The sequence below is a fragment of the Dipodomys merriami genome, unplaced genomic scaffold, assembly GCF_024711535.1.
Source record: "Dipodomys merriami isolate MVZ:Mamm:240054 unplaced genomic scaffold, mDipMer1.0.p SCAF_6, whole genome shotgun sequence".
Classification (NCBI taxonomy): domain Eukaryota; kingdom Metazoa; phylum Chordata; class Mammalia; order Rodentia; family Heteromyidae; genus Dipodomys; species Dipodomys merriami.
The window spans coordinates 37189731-37207859 of record NW_027206179.1 but is presented as its reverse complement, the minus strand read 5'-3'; the positions used below and the strand labels follow the sequence as shown (position 1 = coordinate 37207859).

At 37.6% G+C, this 18129-nt stretch overlaps 1 protein-coding gene and 1 long non-coding RNA gene across 2 annotated transcripts in view; one reads left to right on the top strand and one right to left on the bottom strand.

The window, feature by feature from the left end:
- LOC138814048 (Krueppel-like factor 12) overlaps window positions 1-18129 on the bottom strand; it is a 708935-nt gene that overhangs the window by 537506 nt on the left and 153300 nt on the right. The gene's annotated exons all lie outside the window — the stretch shown is intronic.
- Window positions 1-18129, top strand: part of LOC138814050 (uncharacterized) — an 89134-nt gene that overhangs the window by 22222 nt on the left and 48783 nt on the right. The window lies entirely within an intron of this gene.

Genomic DNA, 18129 nt, shown 5'->3' with positions numbered 1-18129 from the left:
CCTGTAAAGGCCATTTCTATGGATGTGAACGTGGCAAAATAAGTCAACAAAAGGCAGTAAAGCACCCACAGGCTCACAATAGTTGGATGATATTTCCACCCTGGGTCTGTTACTAGAAAGAAATCCTAATGGGAAGCCATGGGGAAGTAAACCCAGATGTGAGCGTAGGTATGGTTAACATCTTAGGTTGTAAAGAAAGGTAAGAGAATGTAGAGGAAGTCGAGGTTGAAGGAAGACTCAACAGTAATGGTATGTGTGCCTCTGTGTGTGTGTGTGTGTGTGTGTGTGTGTATGTGTGTGAAAATAAGATGGGGGGGGTTAGGAAAGAAGGACAGGGATAATGAAAATGAAGTACCTAGGTATCTAGAAAAACTCCAGGTAGAAGAACTCAAGGCTTTAAAAAAAAATCAGGATCCATAAATATTTTGTCATCTATGCAAATAATATTAAATTAAAATTTGAGATGCCATACACATTTTTTGGGAAGACAGCCAGAATCATTTGTTTACGTGTCGTCTATGCCTGTCTTTACACGATAATGACAAATCTGAGTAGTTATCACAGAAGCCATATGGTTTGTAAAGCGTAAGAGGGCCTGTCTGAGAAAGTTTTTTGACCTCTGATTGGTGGAATGGCAGTACCAATGGCCGGTAATAAAGAGAGGTATTGTGATTATGAGGTAAGTTGAAGAGAGTGGGTACAGGCATCTCCTATAGACTGTGGTTATGAGGGAGGGGAAAGAATAGGTTTGGCACCTAGAAGCAGAGGTGGAGGGATTTTTTTCCCTGTTAATTTTTTGTTGTTATTGAAAGGCTCTTGTTTAGAATAAGAGAAAATAAAAGTATGTTAAAAGTTAGCAAGACAGGAGAGAGAGGAAATCAAATGCTTTTAAAGAAGTCTTTTAAGAAGCAGGAATGGAATGGAAAAGTTTGCTCCTGCAAATGAGATAAATTGTGGTGTCTGAATTTCTCCCAGGGAAGCAGGAGGAAAAGATATTGCTGAAGTCTTGGGTGATGATGTTTAGGGAGTCTGATGAAAAGAAGTGAAATGTTTGAAATTGAGGAAAATGGGAGAAGAAATGGCACAGAAACATGGGCAGCAGGAATCAGTGGAGACACCAAATGAAACTTGCTTGATTTTTTCCTCAACCGTGTGTGGCAGAGGAAGTGTTAGGTGAAATGAAACAGTTCTATCAATTCAGGTTTGGAGTTTTATAGCCAAGAACAGTAGGGATTTAAAAAAAAAAAAGCAAGCTAAGTTAAGGATAATGGTCGGAGTTGAAAGGGGCAGACAGAGGCGTCACTCATGTTTTTCTTGTAGAATGGGTTGTAAGCTTCCACTTGAAAAATGTAGGAACTTTCTATTGGTTAGACTTCTCTTATGGACTGCTGGGGATATCAAGGAAAAGCCCAAAATAAGGGGAGAAAAATAACATTCAGGACTTGGATTTTTTTTTTTTTTTTTGCCAGTCCTGGTCTGGACATTGTCCTTGGGCTTCTTTTGCTCAAGGCTAACACTCTTATCACTTAAGCCACAGCATCACTTCTGGCCTTTTCTGTTTATGTGGTACTGAGCAATCAAACCCAGGGTTTCATGCATGTTAAGCAAGCACTCTACCACTAAGCCATATTCCCAGCCCCAGGACTTAGATTCTATTTTCTGTCAGTTGTGGGGCTTGAACTCTGGGCTTGAGCTCTATCCCTTAGTTCTTCATCTCAATGCTCTACCTCTTGAACACAGCGCCACTTCCAGTTTTCAGAGTGGTTTATTGGAGATAAGAGTTTCACAGACTTTCCTGCCTGGGCTTTGAACCGTGATCTTTAGATCTCAGCTTCCTGAGTAGCTAGGATTACAGGAGTGAGCCACTGGTTTCTGGCTACCACTTGGATTTTTTTTGGTTTTGTTTACTATTAATATATTTTTTATTGTAAAGATACTATACAGAGGGGTTATAGTTACATGAGCAAGGTAATGAGTCTATTTCCAGTTGAGCATTGTTACCCCCTCCTTATTTTTCCTCTACTATCCCTTTCCTCTCCACTTCCCCAACTCCTCGCTCCCCCCCCCCCCCGAAAGTTGTAAAGTTCATTTTCAACATAGTGTCTTGTACATCTCATTGTTACAGTGGGTCATCCTGTATTCTTACTTCAGCATTTTGTTATTTCCCTTTCCCTCCCCAAATCAGAGAAATATATATACAAGAGGCAAATACAGCAAAAACCATGGGGGAAGAACATACAAAAACAAAAACAAAAAAATCATTATAAGTACATTAAAAAGAACAGGATTTGGATTCTTAAGGAGCAGAGTGAGTAGGGTTTTGGGAGGGGAAAGCTGGTCTGGTACACACACTGAATCCCAGCACTTGGGGTACAGAGGATCTCAGGTTTGACCTCAGCCTAAACTATATGATGAGATCTTACTTAAAAAAAAAAAAAAAAAAAAAAAAGCCAGGCACTGGTGGCTCCTACCTGTAATCCTAGCTACTCAGGCAGAGGCCATCTGAGGACTGTGATTCAAAGTTAGCCCAGAAAGGAAATTCTTTGGGACTCTTATCTCCAATTAACCACCAAAATAGAAGTGGAGCTGTGGTGGAGCAGTAGCCTTGAGCAAAAAAGCTCAGGGATAGTACCCAGGCCCTGAATTCAAGTCCTAAAACTGGTACACACCCACACTCACATCCTCAATTTCTCTACCCCTCCCCGTTCCCTTTTTCCCAAGTTAAAGCTTGAAGAAGAGGTTGCTGTGGTAAAGAATTCGGTTCATTCCTAGTGTATTAATCTGACAGCCGGGTGGTTGTGAACTTTCTTTCTCATACTTCTAGAGACTAGACACTGGAGATCTAAGGTGTGCTGTAAGCATTGGTTTCTTCCAAGGCCTGACTCTTTGTCTTGCCTATTGCTGCCTTTTGTTGCATCCACAATTGTCTTTTCCTCTTTTGTGTTTTAGCCTCTTTATATATGAAGGAGAGCACCCAGGTTGGAGCAGAGTCCCATCCTTGTGATCTCATGGAATCTTAAAAGAAACCCTATATCCAAATATAATCCCAAGTGCTTCAACATATGAATTTGGGGAGGACACAATGGAGTTCATGGCATCTAAGCAGAGTACGGATAGGAGATTAAGTGGCTAAGAGAAGAGAGTAGAAAGTCATTACTATTAAGATGAATAACTATTATATCTACCACAATGGACCCCATGTTTTGTGGTGGAGTCCTTTGAGTTATCATATTCCAATGGGGTTTTTATGCTTTTGGCAACATGAGACTAATGAAATAATGATCATTACCAGTAGTATGTCACACATATTTTTTTTGGTGAACCTAAGACCTCACACTTGATACGCAAGCACTATTCCATTTGAGTTATGCCCCCAGCTCTGTGACCTGCCTCCCCTCCATTTTAACATTTTGTCTTTGAAAGAAAAGGTCTTAGTAATTTTTAGCCTTCAGATAGCCATCCTCCAGCTTCTGTCTCCTGAGTCATGGGGACTGGTTTAGTATATCATATTTATCTATAAAACATGCAAGGTATTTATCTACAGCTAAGGACCAATTAAAATACTTAACATTTAAAAAATTGCCAAGTGCTGGTTGGTTCATGCCTGTAATGAAAACTACTTATGAGGCTGAGATCAGAGGATTGCAGTTCAACCTTCCTGGCAGGGAAGTCCATGACTACAATTAACCACCAGAAAACTGGAATTGGCTCAAAGTGGTAGAGCGCTAGCCTTGAGTGAGAAAGCTCAGGGATAGTGCCTACGGTCTGAGTTCAAGCCCCACGAACAACAACAACAACAAAATACACACATATAACTCTTTGCTTCTGCAGAAGCTTCTTTGAAAGTGATGTATTTGGTATCTAAGATTACACGAACATTCTACTGAAATTCATATACGATTGTCTATTTTTTTATAAGAGTATTGTAACTTTTTACATGAAATGATCTAATTCCCAAAGTGATCAACACATACTTACTTAGCTTTCATTTTTTTTTAATGTATGTATTATATGGCTGTTACATTTAATAGCTGATAAATGCCAGAGAAAACCTAATCAGGTATAACTCATTAGTTTCATTTCTCCAAAGAGAAAACAGTCTTGAAAGCAATATATAATTAGCAAAACACTGGTAAGAAAGGTTTCAGATTCATGTTTTCTCTCTTTACCTTTGGCACATATTTGATTAGTTTTTTGTTTTGAAGTACGTGAAATTATTGGAAAGCTGGTTCATTAGGCACATCTCTAAAAGGCATAAAATTGTCCTTTTAAAGAGTCAATGATGGCTGGGAAGGTGGCTCAGTGGTAGAGTGCTTGCCTTGCATGCTCAAGGCCCTGGGTTCGATTCCTCAGCACCACATAAGCAAAAAGAAAAAAACTGGAAGTGGCACTGTGGCTCAAGTGGTAGAGCGCTAGCCTTGAGCTAAAGAGCTGTGGGACAGCGCCCAGGCCCAGAGTTGAGGCCCCACGACCGGACCAAAAAAAAAAAAAAGAGTCAATGGTACCACCTATTTAACAAACTTGCCAGTCTTCAACTCAGAAACAGAATGAAGGACATGCCTCTCATTCTTGGCTCCTAATTCTAAGATATAGAACCTATACCTTATACTCAGCTCTTTCATTTTCTGGGTTTAGTTGGCTCATGGGAGGATGTGAAGTTTGGAATATATAAGCTCTTTTCACTCTAAATTCTTAGGTGTGGATGATCTTTGATTTCCAAGAATTCTAATATTTCCAGGGACCCATCCTTCATGCTGTTATAAATTTGAGGTTTAGAAGATAACCCCATACCTACAGAATGACTAGCACTGGACAGAGTAAGTTCTGAAGACCGCTCTGTCGTGTGAATGTGTCTACACACACCTAAATTACTCTAGAAGTTTCAAAATGGGATTAATTTTATATAATTTAATTAATCATATCATTGGTAAGAACCACATTAATGCACTGATTAATCAAATATAATTATTGTGATAATTCAAAGATGGTTAGAAACCATGAGAATTGAGAGCCATTACAGAAAAAGTAGTTTTTTTAAAAACAGAAAAAATGGGGTCCTGAAACAGTATATAAAAAAAGAAGGAAAAAGTTGAACCATAAAACAAAAAGAGATCCCAATTTTATAAGTTACAAGATATCTTGGAAGAAACTAATAAAAATTTTAAAAATTGCATCATTAGATTGTATCTTAAAGACGAGGTATGTGATATAAAAATATGATTCTTCAAAAATTCTTGAACTAGACTCCAGGAACAAGATTATGAAAATTCTCATTCAGAAGATATTAGTAACAGGGTTTTTTGGTTGTAACTGTAACTGACATTGAGCCTTTCAAAATATCATGTGAAGTATAACATGTATCATAATTTTTAAGTACAAATTCATCCCTAAGGCCAGGGATGTACACTCCTTAAACACCCCCAAAAGAAGAGATTTAAAAAAGAGTAAAATAGAAATGGAAGTATAACCTCAAGAAGGCATCTAGATCTCTAAGTATGATGGTTAATTTTATTAAAAGCCAGAAACACAGTATACAGTTATTTGGCCAAACATTATGCTATAGTTGTTTCTTTGAATGGACTTTAGATGAGAATAACATTTAAATCAGTAGACCTTGACTAAAGATTACACTCCATTATTCGGATAGGCCATAAGGAATCACTAGAAGGCCTTAATAGAAAAAGATTGACATCACTAAAGATGAAGAATCCTTCCAGCTTATGGCCCTTGAACTTGAAGGGCTTACATTGGCTCTTTCCAGGGTCTCTGGTCAGCTGGCCTGACACACATATATATATACACACACACACACACACACACACACATATTTTTTATATATATATATGTGTGTGTATATTATTACCTGTATTTATTATATCTATCTATCTATCTATCTATCTATTGGACTTTTTTTTCTGGAGAACTCACAGTATACCAAACTCCCATTAGTGGGGAAAAAACAACAACAACAAATACAATATAAGTTTAAAATAAGTGATGAAGATTAGGAATTTTATGTAATTAGTTAAAATTTGGAAGTAGACATAAGAAAAAAAAAACCTAGATTAAAGAATTAACTTTTAGGCTGGAAACATGGTTCAAAACATCTGTCTAGCAAGGATGAGGCCCTGAGGTTAAACCCTGGTAATGCTAGGAGAGAAAAACAGAGATAGACAGAGAGGGAGGGAGAGAGAGGAGGGCAGATGCTTGCCTTAACTTTCCATTATGGTATTGCTTCCGGTCCTATGAAAAACATGCTTCAAAAAACTTTTGAATAAGGGGCTGGGAAGGTGGCTCAGTGGTAGAGTGCTTGCCTTGCATGCACAAGGCCCTGGGTTCGATTTCTCAGCACCACATAAGCAGAAAAAGTCAGAAGTGGCACTGTGGCTCAAGTGGTAGAGTGCTAGCCTTGAGCTGAAGAGCTGAGGGACAGCCCAGGCCCAGAGTTCAGGCCCCATGACCAACAAAAAAAACATTTGAATGATGTGATTATTATTATTACCTTTTTCCTAAATTAGCTATAGCTTAATTATTCGAAGGCTCCAGAAACTTAGAAATGAATTGGGAAAGCTTTACTTTGTGAGGGGAAAGAGTTCATTATTGAACTCAGGGAAGGCTGGATTTTGAGACAGTTAATTTTCAGCAATTTCTCATCTTCTGTACTTTCTCCAGCAATCTCCTTTCACTTTGGAATCATGTTAAACCTTTTTAGAATCATGTAGTGCATAGTTGTTCATTCCATACTAGGCATTATGTAAAGTCACACAAGAGGTTTCAGACATTGCAATTGAAATTTGCTCTTTGAGTTTGGCTTGGTGTTCATGTTCTATAGAGGAAGTCTTTGCATTCTTAATTTCAGGATGAATATTTCAAAGCAGGTATTCTTCATGGACGAAGCCCCTAGTTTTCTGCAGAAAAAGACTGCCTGCTTCTTTAACAGGCCTGCACAATATTTCAATTGTGCCTTTCAGATATGAGTAACCGCACAGGGATTTCATTTTTTTGTTGCAGTCCTCACCTGCAGGAGAGAAGCCCACATCTTCAGAGGTTTGAATTTCAGTGGCAGTAGGGATGCACGTAAAATTGAGATTTGTTCCCACCTAGGGATTATCTCTCATTGGTGACTAACAGACACGTTTGTCATCCAGAAATCAAGGTCTTTCTTACAGAACTGTGCTCTGCTTATCTATTCCAAGTCCAGCCCGAGAGTTCACGTCTGCTGTTCACTTCTTTTGTTAGGAAGGAATTTCTGTTATTTATTTGCAAATCAGTACTTTCTTCTTCTCACCACACATCAACTAAGCACCACTTCCTCCCTCACACAGCATGCACCAAACAACTGAGTCAGAAAAGGGAGAGAGAGAGAGAGAGAGAGAGAGAGAGAGAGAGACAGACAGACAGACAGACAGACAGACAGACAGAGATTGAGACACAGAGACAGAGACAGAGAGAGAAACAGAGAGACAGTGAGACAAAGAGACAGAGAGAGACAGAGAGACAGAGAGTGACAGAGAGACAGAGAGAGAAAGGAAGGAGGGAATCTCCCATATAACCCACAGTTTGCTCAGCCTGAGCATACACTGTGTTAGACAGTTGTATTTGAATGCACTATTACAAATACAAGTAGGAAGGGGAATTCTTTTTTTTGGGGGGGTGTCCGGTCATGGGGCCTGAACTCTGGGCCTGGGCGCTGTCCCTCAGCTCTTCAGCTCAAGGCTAGTGCTCTACCACTTGAGCCACAGCACCACTTCTGGTTTTATTTTCTTTTTGCTTATGTGGTGCTGAGGAATCAAACCCAGGGCCTCATGTGTGCAAAGCAAGCACTCTACCACTGAGCCACCTTCCCAGCCCAGGGAAGGGGAATTCTTATGTTGTTTCCATTAATAACTGAATATAATTTAGAACTTAAAGTTTTGCAATTTAATAGAATATATCTCAGGTTGCTTATTCAATATAATAGATGGGAGTTCTTACTATACAATATTATGAATAATTACACTTAAGATCTGTGACCTGGTAAAGTTATAGGCTGTGTTGTGGAAGAAAATGCAGCATCTAAACAATTACATAAATGACCAGAGGCAATATAACTTACTTCCTAAGGAGTTGTTTATTTAAAACCATCAATCTATAAAAGCCATCTATAATATGAATGACTAACTAGATAACAATTAGACTTCTGACATTCAGAGTTATGATAGTATAATTGCTGGCTATATAATTATGTAAGTATATACTATACTGATGGTATATATACTATGGGTAGTACACTAAGTCCTACAAAAGTCAAAGTAGAAGAAGAAGACTGTTTTCCTGGTAGAAATTTGTCCTACAGTTCTCGTTTTGGTAAATTTCAGTTACAAATTGCTAGGAATCAATTGCTGTAAGAACCAATCATCCACATTTAGTTTCTATATTAGATACCAAAACTATAAGAAGCAATTATAATAAACAATCATAAATTGCTATAAGAACTAATAATCCACATTTACTTTTATTAGATACCAAGACTAGGGTGATGTTTAATCCACTGTTCTTCATATCTATATGGGATCTGTGGGTGGTAATAGAGATACTTGGCTTTCATTAGACATTCCCATTATTTCTCATATAGAGTTAAACACAATACAAGCTGGAGTTTCTCCTTGCTATTTTAATTCCATAAGGGTGACCTAAGGTTCTAGAATGATGATGTTCATGATACAAGATCATGCATTTGACATCTATCTAGAATGTATAGAATTCCCAAAAGCTAAATATTATAAAGAGGCATGAAAGATGATATATTATGAAAGATAATTTGTATTATAACTTAATTTAATTATAATAGGCAATTTAATAATATTATCCAGAATAATGTTTACTTAGTGAGCTTAGAGTTAGATGACAGCAAAACATCTCTTTGGAAAACACAAATCTTCATGACCTGTGATAAGTTAGCTGACTTATGTTTTACCTGTTTTTGAATAAATAGAAGAAGAAAATAAATATTAAGTATCTATCATGAGTTAGAAATTATGCTGAGTGCTATTCGTGTGTTAGTGCAGTTAATACTCTTAGCTCTGGTAGGCAAAGAGGAAAGGCAACTTGATCATTGTCAAAGGAAAGGAATTACTCAGGTCTATTTTATAAAAATGTCATGATAATGCTTCTCCATCTACATATACCAGAAACTACTTTAAAGATCAATAAGTTGGTCAAAAACCTGTATAAAATCTGAGTATTCCATTCTTTACTGCGTGTTCTTAAACATTTTCAGTCATAATGATTTGAAGCTGAGTACAGCCAAATGGTTGAGCATACATAACTTGCTTTATGCAGAGCATGCCTCATCTCCTGACTTCCCAAACTAATTATAGTGCTAGATTTATGTGTTAATTTTCAAAAGAGTAAATACAGTTATAGTGAGCACATATAAAGACAAAGTCAGGACCTTTGTTCTTTAGAGAGAAAAGAAAAGCAGTGGTGTGGTGCTTGGCTCTAAAAGAGTTGGCCCTAAATATACCAAGCACTTGCTGTCCATTACTATTTCTGTCCCACAATTCTTCCACCTCTGACCCTCTTCATTTCCTTTAAGGTCTCTTGATCACCCAGACAGTGGAGGATTCCTCTTTCCCATGTTTACTTAAGAAGCTGTTTTACTTTTAGTTATTTATGTATATAAATATTTCATTTCCAGTTATTGCTATTCATTTCATAACATCACAATTTAACTCAAGAGGGCTACATGTGCAAATGGTCTTAGATATAATTGAAAAAATATGAATATGTTTCCTGATGTGTGAACTTCTGTCTAGTGACTCAAGTCTAAATTTATTGGATATTCATTAATGGTATCTGTACCTCTTTTCTTTTTCATTTCTGGGACAGGGGTTGGACCTCAGGGTTTCATAGCTTGCTTGGCTTGCTTGCTCATGATGGTGCTCTACCACTTGACCTATGCCTCTAATCCTTTACCTGTTTATAAAAGACCATTTTGTTGACTTCATTTATCTGACATTCAACTATTGAGTGCTAACTATGCATAAGGCTCTAATCTGGATACTCTGGAAGGAATAAAGACAACTTAACTGAAGTGGGCTTGTTACTGTCTGGGGAACAAGATAAGCCTAGGAAGAATACACTATAATTCAAATCAGAATTAGATTCAGCTACATATTATGGGATGAATGAATGATTAACTCTTCTTTGAATGGACAAATCACATTTATTAGCTGAACATGTAGGAGTTTGCACTTGCGTAGCCTTACACAATTAGTCCCTACCATTCATTTGTTTAACAATAATTTGATTTTAAGCATTCCAACTATATCTAGTCTTTGCTGCATAGAATTCTTTAAGTATATCCTTCATAATCTTGTTTAAACTCATTCCTCCAGACTGGGTTCCTTTGCCAGACATAAGCCATAATGCTTTCTTTCTTTCTGTAATCTGTACTATTCATTTAGTGTGATAGATTAATACATCGGATTGATAACATTTTTTTTTTTTTTGGATCCGGTCGTGGGGCCTGAACTCTGGGCCTGGGCGCTGTCCCTCAGCTCTTCAGCTCAAGGCTAGCCTCTACCACTTGAGCCATAGCACTACTTCCAGCTTTTTTCTTTTTGCTTATGTGGTGCTGAGGAATCCAACTCAGGGCCTCAGGCATGCAAAGCAAGCACTCTACCACTGAGCCACCTTCCTAGCCTGATAACATTTTTTTTTAGATACTTGGAGTTCAGTCTGTTTCCACATCAGATTCTAAATCCCCTAGGAAGAGAAGAAGTCTATATGTCTTTGAATTATCTATAGAATCTCAAATTATATTTGTTGTTTTCCTGGTTATGGGGCCTGAACTCTGGGCCTGGGCACTGTCTCTTAGCTCTTCAGCTCAAGGCTAGCACTCTACCACTTGGGCCACAGTGCCACTTCTCGACTTTTTCTGCTTATGTGGTGCTGACGAATCAAACCCAGGGCTTCATGCATGCAAGGCAAGCACTCTACCATTGAGCCACCTTCCCAGCCCATTATATTATATAGTTTGTGTACCAGTAGCTATTTGTTAATTCATTGATGTAGGTTTAGAGATTAGAAAATATGTTTGCTCCATTTTTAAAAACTTTGCTGATGTATTAAGGATGAGTTCCAAAAAGCTCTAATGTTATCTATTATGAAAGGCTGGTATATTAACATAACTTGGAAGATTGGATGTCAAGTGCTAACGTAGCTTGCCTGGTAATCCTGACAGGATATGTGCATTAATACAGTGGAACTCTCTATGAGCAGAGGTTAGACTTACAGCCTATCCTACATTCTAGAAAGTACTGGTAACAAACCCTCCTATTATTATAGTAAGAGGTACTTCAGACACATGGGTACCAGGTATATGGAGTAAAGGCAAGAGATGTTGAAACGAAGATAGAAAAATTATTACAAATTGTGTGTGTGTGTGTGTGTGTGTGTTCACGTGTGTGTGCCTGTGCCAAGTGTGGGGCTTGAACTCAGGGCTTGGGTGATGTCCCTCAGCTCAAGGCTAGCATTCTACCACTCTAGCCACAGCTCTACCTCTGGCTTTTTGATGGTTAATTGGAGATAAGGATTTCACAGACTTTCCTGCCTGGGCTGGCACTGGACCATGATCCTCAGAACTCAGCCTCCCGAGTAGTTTGGGTTACAGCTGTGAGCTACCTGCGCTCAGCTATAGTAAGTTTTAAAATTAAATTTATCAGTTTTTTAAAAATATTTCATGCTGTTATTCCAACCACGCCAGTTCTTAAATTTACTTTATATATATTTGCTGATGGCATTTTTTTAATTGTGAAAATACTGTAAAGAGGGGTTACAATTACATGGGCAAGATAATGAATACATTTCTTTTTCTTTTCTTTTTTTTTGGGGGGGGGGTTCTGGTCGTGGGGCCTAACTCTGGGCCTGGGTGCTATCCCTCAGCTCTTCAGCTCAAGGCTAGTGCTCTACCACTTGAGCCACAGCGCCACTTCGGCTTTTTTTCTTTTTCTTATGTGGTGCTGAGGAATCAAACCCAGGGCCTCATGCATGCCAGGCAAGTGCTCTACCACGAAGCCACCTTCCCAGCCCAATGAGTACATTTCTTATCAAGCACTGTAGCCTCCTACTTTGTTTCCCCTTCCCATCCTTTCCTATCCTCCCCCCCCATGACTCCCCACCCAATTCTCCCCCCCCCCCACCAAAGTTGTAAAGTTCGTTTTCAACATAATGACTTGTACATCTCATTGTTGCAATGGGTCCACCTGTATCCCTATATAAACAATTTCTTTTTCCCGTTCCCTTCCACAAATTATAACAACATCAAATACAGTGAAAGCAGGGACTATACCGTGGGTGAGGGACATACAAAGCAACAAAGAAATAATCTTATAAATGTGTTAGTAACAATCGCATGAGAGGAAAAAAACATTTGAATACATATCTCGGGGTTCATTTCCCTAACATCACCTTATCTGACCTTTTCTGCTTGACTTAGACATATACTAGTTATTGCAAATAAGGGAAACCAGGGGACCTATGTTTCTTTGGGCCTGGCTTACTTCACTTACTATAATTTTTTCCAAGTCTTTGCATTTCCTAACAAATGGGGCAATGCCATTCTTTCTGATGGAGGCATAGAATTCCATTGTGTATATATACCACATTTTCTTGATCCATTCATCTACTGAGGGGCATCTGGGTTGGTTCCATATCTTAACTATGGTAAATAATGCTGCAATAAACATAGTCATGCTGGTAGCTTTAGTGTGGTTTTGTTTGTGAACATTTGGGTAAAAGCCCAAATGTGGGATTGCTGGGTCATAGGGGAGCTCTATGTAGAGTCTTTTGAGGAACCTCCATACTGCTTTCCAAAGTGGTTGAACAAGTTTACACTCCGACCAACAATGCAGGAAGGTTCCCTTCTGTCCACATCCCCTCCAGCATCTGTTGTTAGTAGAGTTCTTGATTCTAGCCATTCTAACTGGGATGAAGTGGTATCTAAATGTTGTTTTGATTTGCATTTCTTTTATGGCTCGGGAGGTTGAGCATTTCCTCATGTGTCTATTGGCCATCCTTCTTTCCTGTTCAGAGAAGTTTCTCTTTAAGTCTTTAGCCCACTTATTTATTGGGCAGTTGTTTCTTTAAAGATTTATTGTTGGGGGATTTAATTTTTTGAGTTCCAGGTATATTTTAGATATGAGACCCTTGTCTGTTGTATGGCTAGTGAAGATCTTCTCCCAATCCGTAGGCTTTCTATTGATCTTGCTAGCTATGTCCTTTGCCATGCAGAAGCTCTGCAGTTTCATGCAATCCCATTTGTCCAACCTTTCTTTGATTCGTTGTGTTTCTGGGTCTCTATTAAGAAAATTTCGGCCTGTGCCAAGGAGACCTAGGGTCTCTCCTATTCCATCCTGTAATGTTTTCAGAGTGTCTGCTTTGACTCCGAAGTCTTTGATCCATTTGGAGTTGATTCTGATGCAGGGTGATATATAAGGATCTAGCTTTAGTTTTCTATAGGTAGTTAACCAATTTTGCCAGCACCATTTAGTGAAGAGGCTGCCTTTCTTCCATTCTATTTTTTTTAGCTACCTTATGGAAGATTAGATGGCAATAGGTTTGTAGGTTCATTTCTGGGTTTTCAATTCTATTCCATTGGTCCTGAGGTCTGTTCTTGTGCCAGTACTAAGCTGTTTTGATTCTATGGCTTTGTAGTAGTGTTTGAAATTTGCTATTGATATTCCTCCAGCACTGTTCTTTCTGTTGAGGATCATTTTTGCTATTCAGGGTCTTTTATTGTTCCATATGCATTTTTGGATTGCCTCTTCTATTTCCTTGAAGAATGAGGTTGGAATATTGATAGGTGTCACATTGAATTTGCAGATAGCCTTGGGAAGTATTGATGGCATGTTTTTTTATATCCATTATTTGTATTCTCAGTTAAATTTATAGCAAATATAAAAACTGGATACTATAATTATCTTCATTTGATAAGAGTAACCAAGGGCATGGAGAATTTAACTAACCTATACAAAGATTAATTTAACTAAATAAAATTTAACTTTACATTAAGTCAGTGTGAGAGCTAGGACTTTAATCCAAAAAAATGCATTGCATTCCAAGGTACATACAGAAAACATCCTAGAGAATTGGGAAGGGATATTGTCTTAAAGAAGTGGGTTCTGACTTTATGCCATATGCATGTTTATTACACCAATACTTTAGTAAGGAAACAGGCCAGAGAGGGTGGAGAGATCCTAAATGACACACTCTTGTAGATGTCAGGATTGTAGCTGGAGTTAGAAAATGTCTAGATCCAATACATCTGCTACCCATGAAAGACTGGTGTTGTAGAAAAATGATAAACATTCATCGTATGCTGCAATTCATTATGCCATATGTCACGTATTTCAGCTTGCTATTTGTGGCACAGTTTTCTGGGCATTAAGGTATTGGAATTATAAGACTTATTTTTAATTTGGGAATTAAAGGATGTGCATTTTTTGTTAAATCAGATATGTACTGCTAAGAAAAAGAAAATGAATTAAATATTTCTTGTTAAGTAGATAAACACAGTCTCTGTGCTCCTTCAGAAATGGTTATATGCATTCAATTTTTTTATTTTATTTTTTGTGAACATACTGTACAGAGGGGTTACAATTACATGGGCAGGATAATGCGTACATTTCTTACCAAGCATTGCAGCCTCCTCCTTTGTTTACCCTTCACATCCCTTAAGGTCGCATGCAATTTTTTTGGTGGATATTACTTAGCATTACTAGCAGGAAAATTAGATACTTTTGTCTCTTGAGTTCTGATAAAGTATTCCTTAGTTTCTCAGATCTGCATCTGTTGCTCATTTGTTGTTGTACCTGCAGGAGACCAGGAGGGCTGGACATTCTTTGGGGACCTACAATTGTATCCTGTGCTAATTTAAAAAGTGAAATTGTAATTTTTCTCCTAAGCAAATGTGTAGATGTGTAGAGTATAATCTTGCAATACCAAGACAAGATAAAACCATTAAGTAAGAAGTAAGGCAGATATGTATGTGTGTGTGTGTGTGTGTGTGTGTGTGTGTGTGTGTGTGTGTGTGTGTGTGTGTGTGTGTGTGTTCTCTGTCCTAACACCAGCTTTTACCTTGTGGAAAGAAACTGTTGTTTATCTCTATTTTCTTCAGTTTTACTATGATATGTGACTAGATTTGGATTTGTTTCTTTATCATGGTAATGATTTGCTAGGACTGCTGGATTTGTGAATTGATATTTCTCCTTAATTGTGGAAATTCATCATATCCCTAAACAGTGACTTTATTTTATTTTTTTCTAATTAATGCTTCAGCTTACTGTATTTTCCTCACCTTCATATTATATATTACCTTCATTTTGACATTTTGTCATTTACTCTGGATAATAAAAATAATTATTATTATTTTACTATTTTCCAGTTTATCAATTTTCTAGAGCTGTGTTTAATTTTATGTGAAGTATCCACTAATTCTCAATTTCAAATTTTGAGGGAGGAAATTTGGGCATGTTTATCAGGTTTTGACAGATCTAGTTATTTATAAAAGAACAAATCTGTTTTGATGAAATTTTTTATAAATTGACAAATGTCTTAGGTTAGGTTAAGGAAGTTTTGAGTACCTGAATTACTTTTCTTTTTTTGCCAGTCCTGAAGCTTGAAGTCTGGGCCTAGGCATTAGGCTTGAGCTTTTGTGTTCAAGGTTAGTGTTCTACCACCTGAGCCACAGCTCTACTTCTGGATTTGTGTGTGTGTGTGTGTGTATGTGTGTGTATGTGTTTAATTGGACTTAAGAGTCTCATGTACTTTCCTGGATTTGTGTGTGTGTGTGTGAGTGTGTGTGTGTGTTTAATTGGACTTAAGAGTCTCATGCACTTTCCTGCCCAGGCTGGCTTCAAACCACAATCCTCCTGAGTAGCTAGGACTACAGGTGTGAGCCAAAAGTGCCCAGCCTGACTTATCTTTTTCAGTCTCATTCCCTTAGGTTTTGATCATGAAATTCTTTATTACATTATTAGATCAAGCAATTAAAAGTCAATCTAGCATGTTTTAGTTTTACCAAATAAGTATAATGATACTACTGTGTTTCCTTACTGAAACTGGAAATCTCAGTATTTGTCTTTGCTTAATCTATCTTAATTGAGTGATGGAATGAAGAAATGAATGAACAATGAGAGTTAAAGTTTACTTCCAAAGATAGCAATACTATTCAGCTTCTTATTGCACCACACTGCATAGCTCAGTAATAGTGACATAATGCTACTTTAGTGAGGACTCTGGGTTGTTGTGATGCTAAGTCTATCTATCCATGGCTTTGGAACTGGTCATTGTAGTCTTTTGTAGATACTCTGTGAGAAGAGTCAAGATAGAGGCATTTATAAAGCCTTTCTTCCAGTGAGCTGCCAAGGCCTCATAGTAGAAGAATGTGGGAAAAGCTGATCTGGGTATTAAAGATGGAATTTATTAAATAGATTGGGAAAAATTTGCAAGGGTGGAGTGCTGTCTAATTTCCCTATTACAGTACTGGTTCTCTTGGCTTGTGGTATGTAATTGAAACTTTTATTATGCTCAATTTGAGCATCTTTAGCATCATCTTACATCTATAATTATCTTTTCTGGCAAAAGATTTTTCTAAGTCAATGTTATACAATAAGGTGTTAATTTTTTTCTATAAGTAACACTTGGACACACATAAATTGCAGTTCTTTTCTTCTCACCAGATATTGTCCTAAAATCTTTGAATTTATTAAATATTTACTTTTCTTTACAGCAACATGAGGATATGAATGAAAACTATTTGGTTTAGTTATACATCTAGATGTAAAGAAAGAATAAGGGATCCTAGATGATCTTCCAATAAGTTCCAACCTCTTGTCTGCTATGCATAACGATTATGATAATGAACACTATTTAGATATTTAGAAAAATATCCTCATTCATGAGAGAAATGAAGATTACTCCTCTCTATTAAATCTTCAGTTTGAAAGGCGAAACTTGAAAGAAAAATCAAGAACTATCTTGGGAGTGAGTTGTCAGATAAAGCAATGAGATGGTTTTTCCAAGCGTATAAAAAGCAAGTGTCACAGCTGTGTTTTAAGTTGGTATTTTCACAAGGGTTTGGCCATATGTCTATAGAAGAACAATGTCAAATAAAAGCTATAGAATCATTTTTACAAGGTGACTACTGTGGGTGAGTACTTCTGCAAAATCAATGATTTACACATCTTTCAATCACAGATAAATACACAGCAGCTCTTGAACTGCCAAGAACTGTCTACTAACCTGGATCCCTGCCAAAATACACTCAGCTCCCACACTGCCTGCTGTCCACATTGCTGCCCACCCATAGAGAACGTGAGAGTTCTGTGGCCTTTCCCTTTTCCCAGTGGAAAATTTCCATAGACTAAGCAGAGAGACACATAGAACAGATGATTTACAAATGAACCACTCTATGCCAAAACTCTAGGGATTATAAAAAGAAGCAGGTTCTTACAATGAAAATCTGCTAATTTTAGACTATAAATGGAAATTGTTTTGAAAACCCAAAGAGGGTGTACAGCAATGCTAGTTTCCTTTACTTTTGATGAAAGAGAAATGGTAAAAGGAAATGATCTCACACCAAATGATTAGGCAAGTCCTAGGCAGCATCAAAGGGCAACACACACAACAAATGAATATCGTAATCTAATTCCTGAGAATGGAAAACTCCATTGGAATTTTTGTAAAATTATGTTGGTAATTTTGTAAAATTATGCTTTATGTGTGCGTGTTCTCATATAATTCAGGAGAAATCCATTTGTTACAACCAGAAATATCTTGTAATATTTCCACATTAATGAATACTGTAACCTTTAGTTCCCCTTCCCAAATAGAAAAAGAAAAATCTGACAAGAAAATGCAATATGTAAAACAGTGTATCAGAATGTAAGCAGCAAGGTGGACAAAGAAAATATCTCTGTGGTTTCAGAAACCTTTGTAGCTAACTAAGCTCCTATGAGTTGGTTACCTCTACTCCCTTACATTCATGCCTTGCTCCCTTGGCAAACAACTATTCTGGTTCATTTTTTCCCCAGTCACTCTTCTGAAACCATAGTGGCTTCCATTTTTTCCTTTCCAGTAACATAC